This window comes from Parasteatoda tepidariorum, chromosome 7 (genome assembly GCF_982258835.1).
Source record: "Parasteatoda tepidariorum strain Cologne lab strain chromosome 7, Ptep-v5.0, whole genome shotgun sequence".
NCBI lineage: Eukaryota > Metazoa > Arthropoda > Arachnida > Araneae > Theridiidae > Parasteatoda > Parasteatoda tepidariorum.
Genome location: NC_141761.1, coordinates 109,525,665 through 109,542,023, shown reverse-complemented (window position 1 = coordinate 109,542,023; position 16,359 = coordinate 109,525,665).

The window sequence follows — 16,359 nt, the reverse complement described above, 5'->3', positions numbered from 1 at the left end:
TAAAAATGAGACAAATTTAACAAATTCACTTGCCTATATTTCGAACAAACACATCAGATTGACCACTAATGGAACATTAATTTAAATTATTATTATTAATCTTTCTCTTTTTTGTTAATTCTTCCATGTCTAGTTTGATAGCCATTTTGTCAGAGTATCTAATTAAATTAGCTCCTTTTTGTAAATATGTAGCCCAATCTCAGGTTGACATATTAACTGAGCTGAAACATCATAAAGTTAAATTTCTTTATAACTAAAGGCTTTGTTCCCTTCTCGGTATCACCCGCCAATCCTCTTAACTGCTAACGCAATTTCTTCCAAATCGCATAAATCTTGATCGATTTTTAAGTCCCAGTTTTAATTTATTTTAATTATATGTATTAGAGACCAATCCTGGAAATTGCTCGCGCAGTTCTTTTCAAATCGCTTCCATTACTTTATTTTACCTGTACGAAGATACTGCTTACTAACAGAGCGGCAAACAAATCAAGATATTGTAATAGATTGATATTGAGAAAACGCTACTTTTTGAAGTTATACTTCTTATGCGACTTCCAACAAGGTTGCGTTAAACGTTTAACGCTACATTTTTATTGGCCGGGAAATCACGTGGTAGGATCCAGTTTTTTTTCATATTGTTTTGGTTCTCACTAGCATAAAAATAATAAAAGTCATAAAAGTATTGTTTTTCTATAAATATTTTTTTTAGTTTGTTTTGATACACATATAATTTAATAGGGTAGTGTTTCTTATTTTCAAATTTAGTGGATAACAATTGTAAAAAATGAGTGAAAACAATCCCACGGACAATGCGACTGATTTAAGGTTATGTCAAGGTACGTCTCTTGTGAATATCAATTGATTATTAGGTTTTCTCTTCTGAAATTACATTCACATACATTATTAATACAAATACATTTTCCATGGCGAGACGATGAGGCAACCACAAGCACTTCCACTGGTTCAAGAGGTCCACGAGGGAAAAATGCACAATATTACCGTTATTACAGAGCACGGAAGCGAGCGGAGCAGGAAAAAGAGTCGTTGAATGGAACTAGTGATCCTTCTACAACTGCTGATTCTTCTACAATTAACGTTGCAGGTTACGAAGTTTAACTTCTTCCACGCGGAGGGACTCCACGCACTATTTTTTTAGTTCAATTTACTCCCAAATTAATGTGAAAATAAAAACTAAGTAAGACACATCATTCATGTTTATCATTAGATGTAAAAGTTCTTCACTGCAAAAAACATAGATAAATAAAATAAATAAAAATAACAAAGAAATTTATTAATTAATAAAACATATTGCAATTACCTTGTGTCTGAAAAGAATTATAATTCCACTGCCATGGCTTTCAATAAACTGAATAATGCAGTGTAAAAAATTTTAACTTAAATTTACCCAACCCCTCAAAAATTCAACTTAAATTATTTTAAAGGTCACGCTTCATACTCGCTAATGCTCTTCAACTCTCAAAATTGTTTACGTAGTTTTTTTAATTTTTTTTTCCGGAGCTCTTTACTATATCAGCCTGTTTCTTTTGCTCTTTTCTCCTATATTTTATCTTAAATCTTTAAGTAAATAAAAGGCAATTAAATAAACAGTAGAATTAAAATAAACATTAAATAAGTAAAATTAAAATATAAATTAAGTTACGATGCATTTAAAGATATCGTAACAGTATGAAATAACCCCAAAAATTTCGAAATTTAACAATGCCGTAACTAATATGAAATTTTAAGAAAAGCCCCCAAAAAAATTTTTTTTTTCAGTCTTAGGAGTATTAGGTTGCCTATAATTTACTGTGATTAATTTTTCTTTTAAATCGAAAAATCTGTGTAACTGTAAATATATAAAATATTCATAAGCAAATCAAGTATAAATACACATTATCTTAAAAAATTTACTTTTTTATAGAATCCTCATCGAACACTTCCTAGTCCTGAATGTGGTATTTTGTACCATTTTTATAATCAGCATAGAGGGCTCTGGCTAAAGATAGACAGAACAATCATGAAGAACTGTTTCAAACTCATAACAGAAATTAAAGTAGAATATTTATTCGCTGAAAAGTTTTATTTCATATGGTGACAGAGCATTAAAAAAACAGCTTTCGAAAAAGTTGATTTATCGAAAATATAGTCAAACCCCGCTATAGTGAACACGGCTTATAATGAACTCCTGGATATAGTGAACGAAATGTTCGGTCCCGTGCCTTGCTATACCCGTATAATGTTACTTTTTGCGGAGATAGTGAACCAAAAAAGTGATGAAGTTGGATATAATGAACTTTTTTCTGTCTTCGACTGATTTTTTTCTTCATTTTTTTGTAATAATTTTGAAATTTCTACTTCAAAATAAATACATATACCGATTTTTAAAACCATCTATGGTGGGGAATGTAGCGATGAGCATTTTTTTCTTGTTTACTTCCTTTATCTTACTTTCCCATCCCAAAACAAATCAAGTAGACGTTTCCAACCCAGGCAGATGATGCGTGTCAGGGGTGTTTCACCGAATGTCTCAGCTTCCCCCTTTTCATGGGCATGGGGATGATCAATCACAATACTCTCAACTAAGTCTAGGTTTTATTACCTACTAGATTGGCACTCTTTTTCGCCGCATTATATGCCAAATGATGATCGCCAAAGAGGTAAGTTTATAGGAAGGAACGGCTCTTTCGTAAAACACAACCGGTATATTTGCTTGTAGTCGTCTGCTGTCCGAAGTACCAGGAATGTGTATATGATTCTCGAGAACTCTCATATTCTGAGGAAAAAAAGATCACAAGCTACGTTCCTGAGACGTTTGCTTTATTAATGCATTTGCTGATAATTTCAATGGTTAAAACAAAAACTAAATCTCAAAACTTTCTTTTAAAGTTTGTATCGTGAGCCCTCTTTACTTTTTTTATTAATTTATTTTATAATTAATTTATTTTATTATATTTGGTTTTGTTTGTTTATTACTTTAAAAAACAAGATTTTATTTCTAAAATGACATTAAAAAAGGTTATATCCTAAAAACAAGATATTACGCTGGTCAAGGATCCTCTCCATCCGATTTGATTGATTTTTGTTTCTTGACACGAAAGTTTATTTTTTTATTTTAAGTTAAAACCATTCACTTTATAACTTCTTTGCAGACATCTTTGTTTCTGAAGAACTATAATTATTCTCCTGTTTCATTTTGTGCCGTTAATGAGCTTCCTAACCCGAATTAGCACACTTTATGAAATAAAGTATTATATATTTTTTATTCGACTTATTTTTATACGATTCTAAATAGAAATATTATTTAATGTGCGTAAACATCTTGGCCTAGCCATTAAAAAAAAGCATCAAAAATAGACTTGTTTGAAATTATAACAATTTTAAGCAATATTAATTAAAAGCAATATTATTTGAATAATATTGCTTTTAAGCGTATTCAATGTCGCAGTTGATTATTGTTAGAAATATAAAATAATTACAAAAATTTTTTATCAGACTCTAATACTTTCTCTTCAGATAACTCAAAAAGGAAATTGATATAACTATGCTAAAATGGTGAAGTAGGAATTATGGAAAACTGATTTAATTTTTCATAGTTGCAATTTAGAGTTTTCCACACATGAAAATCTTACTCTAAGTGTAATAGAAAGAACAATTTGTCTATTTAGAATAAAATATTATTCCTTATTAAAAATTAAAGAAAGCTGATATTTAATAAAAAATAATTAATTTCTGCTTGTTTCTGACTGTAAGCAATCTAAACAATCAATAAAATAAAATTCTAATAAAAAATAATTAATTTCTGCTAGTTTCTGACTGTAAGCAATCTGAACAATCAATAAAATAAAATTCTCACGATATAATAAATTACCCAAAAGAGCTCAAAACGAATAGTCATGACTAGGACTGGGCTATATTAGAAATTATATATCGTGATGCATCGTCAGTTTTGCATCGCGATATAGTATTTTTGTATTTTATATCGCGATATAGTATTATTTAATCTCATTTACTTGTAAGGCACAGAAAATCAGATTTCTATCAAAACTCCATACTCAAATTGATTTAAATCAATTTATAAATTTGAAGATATATATATTTTGCTTAAGAAAGATATTAAATAAATTGACTACAATGTACAAATCTTGCTTAAAATATTTATTGAAAAAATGTGTGTAGATACAATATTTGCACCTCTTTATTGTTTATAAGGTATAAGCAGTCTTAATTTAAGTTAGATACTTTACTAAGCTTTTAACTAGAAATCAAAGAAAGTTTAAAACGATAGGTTTATGAATTTATTCGGGAATCAATTAGCTTAAGTGAATTAAATTTTGAAAAAAAAAGTTTGAAGCTATAAAAAATAATTTTACTATATGAGCCATAGCCAATTGAGCGAAATTGAAACTGCATGTGAAATTTTTATTTTGAAATAAAAATGTATGAACTTTTCCGAATGTTTAAATGATAAAAGATGCTCTGTTTTTTCGATATTACCCCCAGTACTAAACACCCTCTCTGTCGCTTTTGAAACATCACTAATTTTTATTTACTATTATTATTTCACATAAATAATTAAGTTCGTTTGACTAGAGCAAGGTTCGAATTTTAAACTAAAAAGTAAACATAAGTTTTGTTATAATTTCTTAAAATTTTCGCTCCTTGAAAGATTTTTCAGTTTAAAAATAAGAAGGGAATTTTATAAATATATCTAGTTAAAATTATTGAAAGAAAATTTAGAAAATTTTAAAAAAAGCTTGTTAAAAAATTCATTATACGCTTAAAACAAAGTGCTAAAAACTTTGTTTATTTTTAAAAAACGCGTTTTTTACAAATCAATGTTTCCTTGTACTATTTTGCTTAAATAATTACATAATTATTAAGTTCGATCGCAATCTTCAAATTCTAAATGAAAAAGTAAACGCAAGTTTTGCTACATTTTCTAAAAATGATCACGAAAATAACGAAAGATTCTTAATTTAAAAATAAATCAAATTGAAATTTATCATTATATTTACCCAACAGTATAGAAAGAAAATTAAAAAAAATAAGTTCGTTAAAAAATATTTGTATGTTTGAAACAAAGTGCTAAATAAAGTTAAAAAAACGCTTTTAAAACACAATTTTTTTATTATTATTATTTCACATAAATAATTAAATCAAATTGAATAATGACCGAATTATGAACGAAAAACAAAGTAAAGTTTAATTTCTTAAAAATAAAAACAAAAGAATTGTGAAATTTGATAATATATTTTAATTAACTAATAATATTAAAAGAAAATTTTTAAAAAATTATCATACTCTCTAATAAAGTGCTAAATGATGAAATTATATAAGTATAATATTTTATACATATGTTAGCATATTTAGTACTACTTACTTAAGCCTTCATAAAATAACCATTGGATAAACGAATATTATAATTCAATGCAATTTTTTTATTTCATTTAAAATGTTCTCGAGATATTTTAAAATACGCATAAAGTTAAAGTACGTACAAGAGTCCAACTATATTTACGACATAGCGATTACCTCCTTCTTTTAGGGATATCAAAAATCGAAATCCGTCAAAGAAAATATATGTTTATTTAGAGAAAAAATGTTTTTGTGCTTGGTTTAGAAACTTAAAATATCGTCTACCCTTATTAATTAGCAAATTTGAGCTCACCCTTCAACCGAGCCATTTAGGTTGAGTCTTAAAATATTAAGATCCGACTATTCGACCAAAAGTAATTCCGGGTGGTCCGTTTTATTATGCACTGCACATATGCATATTTATTTTTATATGTATTTAAATATAAATGTATTCTTAAAACTTAAAATAGACGAGCAGTTTTTTTAAAAATAATTACCGTGATCTCCACTGGCTACGCTCATGACTAACACAACAGAATTTTTAAGATTTTTTTCGGATGCGACAGAAATCCTCAAAACTCACTAATCACGTTGCCGCTCGCGTGTAAAAGTGCATCCAGTGAGGATAGCGTTGAAACGAATAGTAAGGATACTTTTAAGAATTTAAATTAAAGATAGATAAAATTCGTAAATTAATTTTCCTGCTGGATGTGAATAATTAAACATTCAGTTTTAAAATCGCTATAATTAAAAATGCACATTAAGGACACATTTTTTTAAACAAAATATAAGCCATGCAACCGTAAATTTGTTAAATTTATGTATGTTATATTATATTTGTTAAATTATTATATATATATATATATATATATATATATATATATATATATATATATATATATATATATATATATATATATATATATATAAATATATATATATAAATATATATATATATATATATATATATATATATATATATATATATATATATATATATATATATATATATATATATATATATATATATATATATATATATATATATAAGTTCATAACGAAGAATAAAACAAAGAAAAATAATAGACATATGAAGAAAAAAAAAGGGGGGGGGAATAATAAGTAAAAAAATAACAAACAGTTTATTTGGAGAAAAAAAAAATTTAATGTAACCTAAAAAACCGGAAAAAAAAGATATAATCTTTTCTTCAGCCCACACGATTATATCCGCAAAACAGAGTGCTTACTGATATTGTATCAATAAAGCCAAAGCTAAATATATTAATACAATAGTGTGAGGAGCACTCAAAAAATTTTTTTTTAAAAATAGCAACAAATAAAATAGATCACAAGAAGTACAAATAAGTAAAAATAACATGTAAATACAGATAATAAAATAGAATAAAATAAAAAGAAGAAACATTAAAAAGGGGGGACTATAAAGCGAGCAGCAAAATCAGTTCAACTATTATTTTTCTTTGTTTTATTCTTCGTTATGAACTTATCTAATGAGTTCTGTTTACTTGCAGCTTAAGCGCAATAAATGAAACTTATTGTTTTTCTTAACTTTCTTCGTGTTTTCTTGTATTTATTTATTACTAGCCGCCTGAGGCGGCCAGCTGTCCGCCACGCTAAAGATTTTCACAAATAAAGTTTTTTAAAACATAGCAGGAAATCTGAAGATTAGTGGACAATTAAAGTGTTCCTGTCCTGCAATTTTGTCTTAAATTCCTATTTTATATATTATATAGCTACAATGCCTAAGAAAAAAAAACTAAAATGCTAAATACATGAAAAGAACACGAAAACGAATTAATTTTTTATGGTATCAATTTCTATTTCCATATAATTTTTTATTGTATCAATTTCTATATCTATATCGCTACAAAAAGTATCGTCTTCGCTTAAGAAAAAAAAATAGAGCGTGTAAAGAAGAAGAAAAACTTATTATAACAATTATGAACAGCGACAAATATATCAAAGCGAAGCGTTCTATTTACGTATCGAATATGTTGCCACATCTTTAATACAAAAGTTAAACTTTTCTCCACTTTGATAAATGTAAACTAATGCGAACCTTACAATTAAATTATTAATTCCTTCGTATATTATTGGTTTAAGTTGTCGAAAATTAATATTTCAATTGTAAGGTTCGCATTAGCATACATTAGCTCTTTGAAGCAAAAATAGATGATGAGTCGGCCTGTCTAATTCAGGGGTTCTAGTTTTTTGAATATGGCTCTTTGAAGACGATTGTTACGTCAAGCGCTCAGGTATTATAATTTTGATCTAGTTGCGCTTGTATAATTTCGATCTAGTTGCGCTTTCTACGCATTTTGTCAACATCGTTTGGTTTGTTGTTTAACATCGTTTGGTTTGTTATTTCTAAGTTAACTTTCAAAAAATTGGCTGGCAACAGCCAATTTTTTGAAAGCAACGAAAAAGCATAGATTTTCTTACAAAATGACTTATAACTAAAAAACTAATCCAAATTTTTGAAAAAGAAAAAAAATACTTCTTCATTATGTCAAAACACAATTATGTGCCGAGTTTCGTGCCTGGGCGAGGCTTCTGGGGCGATATATTGTGATTACAGACACACACACACACACACACAGCCGCTTTTATTATTATGTATATATATATATATATATATATATATATATATATATATATATATATATATATATATATATATATATATATATATATATATATATATATATATATATATATATATATATATATATATATATATATATTATAATAATTTAGTCCGCGTAAGACTATCTACCTTGCTAATGAATTGCCGACAATCAATAAATGCTCTTCATTTTGTTTTGTTTTAACAAGGAAAAAAGATAAAATAACTTATAATTTATGTAAATATTTAACCATTGCTGCCTTTGTGAATGTCTTCTTTTTTTTAAAAGAAAACAATCATATTTTGCGTTACACGTAAAGGGAAACCACGAAAATATCATTCAGATTGCTTGACGCTTAAAGAGTTCCTGCGAAATGCTCAGTAATCGTAATGAATTTTATGTAAAACATCATTTTTTTAGCGTCTTTGACAGACAGCCAATTATTTCGGTGAATATAACGAGGTGCTCTTCATATTTTTTTGTAATTTTAAATTCATCCCAAAAATCAAAGTAACGCACAATTTAAATATCGGCGTAAAACAATGTTTATAAAAGTTATAAAAATAATTTATTTTAACCAAGATTAAGTTTAAATTAAAATAATCAAATTTTCCGTTACACGCAAAGGAAAACCACGAAATTGTTCTTCGGATTGCTTGGCGGTAATAGGATTTCAACTAAATGTTCATCCTTATCTCAATGAAATAATTTTTTATAAGCAACCATTTTTGCTTATTATTATGGTCTAGCCGTTGTGGCTCAGAAGATCAGGAGTCTTCTTGAGGTCAGGCTAACCGTGGGAGGTTTTCGTGGTTTTCCTCTCCATGTAACGCAAATGCTGGTTAGTTCCATCAAGAAGTCCTCCACGAAGGCAAATTTCTTTCAATACCTGAACCAGGACTATCCTGATCTTCTGGATTGGATTTAAAATTGAATTTACGGAGTTGAACATCAGTAGGAGTAAACACAAAATTAGGTCGGCTGTTCGACGACGGTTATAAAATTATGAAACAGATAATGTATCAATTTATTGAATATAAACGAAAAGCTCTTCTTTTTAACTCAACCAGTAAAACAAAATAAGCTACAATTTAAGTATCGAAATACAATTATATACTTATGAAAGCTATAAAAACAACCTATTTTAAATAAAATTAAATTATCAAATTTTGCGTAACATGCTAAAGAAAACTACAGAAATGTTTTTCAGACTGTTTTTATCAGTAATAGGCATTCCAGCCAAATATTTATTATCTAAAAGAAGTTATTTTTAAATAATCAAGTTTTTTTTTTCTTCCCATCCTTGATAGATGGTTTATCATCTTTGTGAATATAAGGAAACGTCATTATTTTTAATTCAATCCAGAAATCCAGAATAACTTATTTCAATTAAGACTAAATAAAAATAATCAAATTTTGCGTTACATGCAAGGAAAAACCACAAAAAAGTGCTTTAGATTCCTGAACGGTAATTAGATTCTAGCTAAATGTTCTTTATCGCAATAAAATTATTTTTTTAACCATTAATTTTTTTAATCATCCTTGACAGACAAATTGTCATCTTAGTGAATGTTGTGAGACACTTTTCTTATATTTTTAACTTTTAACACGACCCAAAAATCAATGTAACTTGCAGTTTAAGTATCAGAGTAATATAAAAGCTATTGTAGTAACCTATATATTATGACCTATATATAACCTATATATAATAGGATTTCTTCTCAATGTTTATTATAGCAATGAAATTATTTTTTAATAATCAATATTTTTTTTATCATCCTGGATATATAGTCTATCATCTTAGTAAATGTTGTGAAATGCTGTTCTTATTTTTGTACTTTTTTCACTTTTTTGTACACAACGCAGATATCAAAATAACTTGTAATTGAAATAGAGGAGTAAAGTCACATTTTGAAAGACTTTTTGAATGAAAATAATTAAAATTTCCATTAAGCATAAATGAAAGCCAGAAAAACGCTTTTTCCAAACTAATTGAACGCTAACAGATAATAATGAGAATATATATCAGCAATTATTATCATTTTCCAATTTCTTGTGCTTTATATGAAATTTAATGTTTTGGGCAGCTCAGATTGCTCACTAAAATGTTATTTATTTTATTTATTTAATTTAATTTATTTATTTTTTGTAAGTAAATAAATTGTGTTTTTTTTTTTATTTCAAGTATTTGAATTTAGAAGAATGACATAAAGAATTAAATTTTAAGAACATATTAGTTTCTTTTTTTTTTAATTTTAAAGTTTACAAATTATAAATCTTTCAAAAATTCGAGATAAAAAATGTGTTATAAAATTTGCGAATTTTCCTATTTTTCTGCAAAGAGACAGAATGTTATGAATTAATATTAATCATTACAACTTATAAAAAAAGGACTAAATTACAATAAAGAAGCACCACAGCTCACTCGAGGGCGTGGATATAGAGTAAAACTAGTTACTAGATCAGTGCTGTCAATACTAGTCACAACTGATCTAGTATTTCGATTTTTGGTTTCGATTTGTCGAGCATGCGCAGCTAATTCGTGTGTAAGAGGGAAGGTGTAGTTTACAAACATATCACTGGCGAGATTTTTGACTTCATATTGTTATGCCAAAAATCAATCTTATGTTAACCCCTGTACTTGTTTTCGATGTCAGTATACCTACCTCAGGAGTTCCTTTCATTCTGTAGGGGTGGGGGTAAAGACCACAGGTGGTATGTTCGGTGAAACACCCCTAGAACCAGATGATGCACCTGTAAGGTGTCAGTGGGATCAATATGCTTTTCTTGTCAGAGGGAATGAGTAATTATTCATTATTGGTCAAAAAGTTGAACACTAATATGTGTTGATAAGGCCTTCATGTCAACTCCTTTTTGCTCTTAGTGCAGTTAAAAAGAGCCTGCAAACAAGTGTCTCAAATTTAACTATGGCGAGCAGTAAACAAAAAATGTTCTCCATTGATGATAAAGTGGGCATAATCAGAAGAATTGAAAATGGATGTAATCAAGCTGATATTTGCAGGGAATATAAACTATCCAAATCTACAGTTCGTAACATATGGAAAAATAGGCAATTAACAATTTCTGCGGATGAAAAAAATTTAAATGGCAGAAAAAAGTTGAGAGAAGCAGATCACAAGGATGTTGAAGAAGCATTACTGAAGTGGTTCAGCATTCAAAGAAGCCGCAATCTTCCAGTATCTGGATAAATGTCCATGAATTTGCTAGGCGATTTTATGAGATTACTTTAATGTGTTCGAATGGCAGGTTAGACAAGTTTAAAAAGTGGACTAACAGAAATTCAGGAAAAATTATCAAAGAGTCGGGAAGTGTTTCCACATCTGATGTTGAGGATTGCTCATCAGCTTAAGATTACTAATTTTATTTTTTTTTTGTACGCAGAACGAAGAGTAATAGAAAATAATACATTTTTTGCTACTACATAATATTTTTCAGTCATTTATTTGAATAACGTGTAATAAAAGGGAGGAATTTGGGAACCATTAGTTAAATTGCCCGCATAACGGATATAGTGAACTCCCGGTTATAGTGAACCAAAATTTCGGTCCCTTGAAGGCTCACTATAGCGGGGTTTGACTGTATTCTTGACATGAATGTGGCTTTTGTGCAGGTTAAACTTTTGAGCTATTTTCATAATTAGCATAGAGAACGTTGCCTAAAGATAGACAGAACAATCATGAATAATTGTTTCAAACTCACAACAGAAATAAAAGTAGAATATTTATTCGCTAAAATGTGTTATTGCAAGTGACTTCGAATAGCAACTTTAAAAAAATGTTGCTTCGTTTTCATAAAGAGAAACATAGTTTCCCTACCAAATAAAAGTGACCAAATGTGTCCCAAAAAAATCCCTTTACACTTCCATATACAAGAGCTCTTTTCCTATATTTTGATACCTTGTGTGAGAAGTATCCCTCCCAAATAGGATTCTGTTCCATAAATTTCTAGTTTCTGGCACTTCATGAGAAGTGACAGCGATATCTACCGCCCGAAGATTCGACGTCCTCCTAATCTGACGTGGATCGTCCATAGAATCCACTATGATTCCTAAAATCCATTTGAGAGCACTTTACACACTTTACACCTTTCTATAAAGAGAGGCTGGCCTGGATTACTGCTTTTACTAGTATATACGAGACAATATTTCCTTGGGAGATAGATAAAAACAATGTGATGGGACAGTCGTTGTTCTTATCTAACAATGAATGGAAGTTGTGGAAAAGGCTTATGTCTTCTGCCTTTTATTTGTGCTGTCTGCTGAGATATTAAAGGAAAAACATTGAATCAATGGGTACTGCTTGTGATTTATTTTTCTTTTACAAATATTCCTTCTCCTCCCCTCCCTCCAGTTTTTATTTATTTATTTTTTCATCTACAAAAGAAAACTGTTATATATTTAGTGACAAATAAAATAATAGAATAGTAGTTATGCGATGTTCCAGTTATATCGTCGTGAATTAATAAATGATAAATGGTCATTATTATTTTCATTAGAGTGATTAATGGTATATATATATATATATATATATATATATATATATATATATATATATATATATATATATATATATATATATATATATATATATATATATATATATATATATATATATATAGACACATATAAAGAATAATTTTTATCTTAGGATAATTATTCTTTATTCAGAAATATCGCATTTATAGCAATAGATGTGTCTTGATAACGACTATTTGCTTTTCCATTCTTGTTTCTCTACCATTTAGTTTTTTATTTTATTCATGTTTCTCATGTTAATTTGTGTGTATATATATATATATATATATATATATACATGAATGAAGATAAAACAAAGGAAAATTACTGACATACGAAAAAAAAGGATGGGGGGGGGGGAGAAAAATAGTAATAAAAAAATAACAAACAACAGGAGAGAAAAAAGGATAATTTTTTTTTAAAAAATCCGGAAAATGAAAGATATAATCTTTTTATCAGCCCACACGATTATATCCGCAAAAAAGAGTGCTTTCTGATATTGTATCAATATAGCCAAAGCAAAATATATTAATACAATAGTGTGAGGAGCACTCAGAAAAATTTTTTTACAGAACTTACAACAAATAAAATGAGCACAATAAGTAAAAATAACACGAAAAAACAGAAAATAAAATGAAATAAAAGGAAAAAAACAGAATAAAACATAATCCATAAAGCGAGTAGCGAATTCAAATGCACTTACATGAACGGGAAATTTTTCAAGAATGATTTAAAAAATATTTTCGTAACAAGATTGCCAGATTGCAAAATATGAAAACAAAAGCACAAATTGAGCGTAACTAGAGGAGTTTTGTTTTAAAGTGCCGTTCTTACTGCATTGCTGAAGTGCGTTTGATTTGTTAGCTACCAAGGATGGACCCGAAATGGATGTGCGCAAGGTAATATTATACTGGATAATTTAAAGAAGTGGACGATAAATAATTTTAGAAAATAAATATTTATTAAGAAAAAAATATAAAATAGAAAAGAGAAACATGAATTGCCTGTTTTGAACGTAATTTTGGCCACGGATTTGCACGAAATGGATTTGCACATGGAAAAATTATACAAATTAACAAAGAAATTTTTTTTTCATACATAATTTTTACCACGGATTTGCCCGAAATGGATTTGCACATGGAAAAACTGTATAAATTAATAAAAAAAATTTTAGAAGATATTTTTACCCACGGATTTGCCCGAAATGGATTTGCACATGGAAAAATTATATAAATTAACAAAGGAATTTTTTTAGCAAAAGAATTTTTTAGTAAATAATTTTGATCACGGATTTGACCGAAATGCATTTGCACATGGAGAAATTATACAGATTACCAAAGAAATTATTTAGTAAATAATTTTGGCAACGGATTTACCCGAAATGGATTTGCACATAGGAAAATTATATAAATTAACAAGGAAAATTTTTAGTAAATATATCCACAAAAATATACGATTAATTCAATGATTTTATATAGAATTTTATTACTTTAGTTGGGTATCCATTGTTTTTTTTCAAATTTTGAAAGAGTATATTATATATATATATATATATATATATATATATATATATATATATATATATATATATATATATATATATATATAAACGTAACAGGCTCCGTTATTTTATAGCCGTAAACAGGCTTTAAAATAAAGGAGGTTCGTTGATCAAGGAGACCACTAATATTTTACTTGGACCATCAAAAAATAAATTATTATCAGTGGTTCTCAAAACTAGAGATCCATATAAATTGATGGTATGCTGATTTTGGGAATATTGTACATTCTCTGTAATCTAAGTTTTCATTTAAATCCACGTTAGCTTAAAAATTAAAAACAGAATCAAAAAAATTGTGCTCGCTGAAAGGCGATCACAGGTTACCAATTGGTAAAATGGTTATTGTCTAATTTTTTTTTTTTACCCTCTTTCTTTGTGATACTCACCTGAATTAGCATTCAAAATGATCTAGTTTGAACTGCAGGTTAGAATTTCTTGACTCTTAAATAAAACAATAAAAACAAATAATATCGTTCAAATGATAAAATTCTCTTTTATTCGCAACTCAATAAGTGTTTATGGGATCTCTCTGGTCCCATATCTCAAAAATAAACTCACAACCTTAATGAACAAGAAAATTAAAAGTGAAAATAAGAATTCTAAAGAAAATTTCAAACCTTCGCCATAGCAACGCACTGTTTACTGTACTCTTAAACACAGTTGAAAAGTGCGTGTACAAATAAGGTGCGCACGCCATCGAACCCAAAACAACACTCATTTTGCCATTGGGTAATAATTATTATAAAGAGATTCATAAACGGGCAAGGTAAAATGGGCACGCAATAGTAATATCCTTTAGTTAGTGACCCTTCGGACCAGTAACTAAATTCTCTTAATTTATACATAAAAATTTTAAATTAATCTGCACATCATCATGCTTCCTACAGCTAACTTTCTTTAAGCCTCTAGAATATGGCGGTATATGGCGTCCTCTATACTGCAATTCTCAAACTTCAACCACAAATAAATAGAAATAAAATCTTTGAAAATGAATGTTCATTTATTACTTTCAGGTAGAGACAACAACAGCATCTGTTTGACAAATACTGCAGCGAACCTTTTGACTGTTTGGAAGTCAATAGTTGAGATCATCCAGAGAGAAGAAGGAATAACAAAAACTCATAATTTCCCATGAGTCTTGTTTCTACGTGAAGAACATAAGTTCCAGGTTTTGTCGAAATGGACTCAGAATTTCAAAATTCCGCTGTGAGCTTTGAATTTTGCTTGTCGAACACAATGGAACATATCCAACTCTCGGTCCTTTTTCAACGTCCGTCTTCTGTCCGACGGAAAATAAATAGCTTTTGATTCTGTTGGGAAATGATAGTTCTTCCTTTTTCATTTTATTCACTTCAGCTTTTTTTCTTTTTTCGCTTTTCATTTTATTCGAAAATTGTACTTTTTTTCTTAGCGGTGAAGAGAAAAATAGAATTTTAAAACTTTGTTGCATTTATGAAGGTTTCGTTCTAGAGAAATGTGCTTAGTAAAACGAGTCCTGCATGTGCATGAAAATAGCCGCAAGGTGTTCTGCATGCGCATAAAAATATCTACTAGGTGTTCTGCATGTGCATAAAAATATCTACAAGATGTTCTGCATGCGAAGAAAAAAATCTGCGAAGTGTCCTGCATGTGCAAAAAAATATCTGGTTTCTTGGGTAGTGTAAAACAGCGTTAACAAGTTTTTTCTAAGCTCCACCCCAAGGAAAATAAAAAAGCCACAGTTTAAGTGCCTTACACTTGAAGCGAAGCGATTTTAAATTATCTATATAATCCTGCAGTAAAGAATTATCTGTGCATTAGAGAAGACAAATAGCTTAACTATTTTAAAGATATCAAACTTTTTTTAAAAAAAAAACTCTAATTTAGCGACATTATTTCACCAAAATGAAAATTAAAATTATCAAAATCAATGCATTATTCTCAGTTTTTGCAAATTTTTATGAACCCAGATTACGCAGAATAGGAGTAAATTTTTAAATATTGAAAACGTAGACCACAAACGCTTTTTATTTTTACAAAACTGTGGATTTTCTCCATATTGCGCCATTTTTAAAATAAGAACAAACAGCGCTGCGTTTAGATAGGCTAAACTTCACCTCACAGTCATGAGTAACTAGCAAACTTACAGCAGTGTATTAAATAGCATATTCTTCGCAAAAAAGCATTATTTTATACGATGAACGAGCTTTTAAAAAACACATTCCTGTTGAAAGAGAGTTTTTATTGCAACCACAACTTTTGTGACTAGTTTTATCAATTGGTAA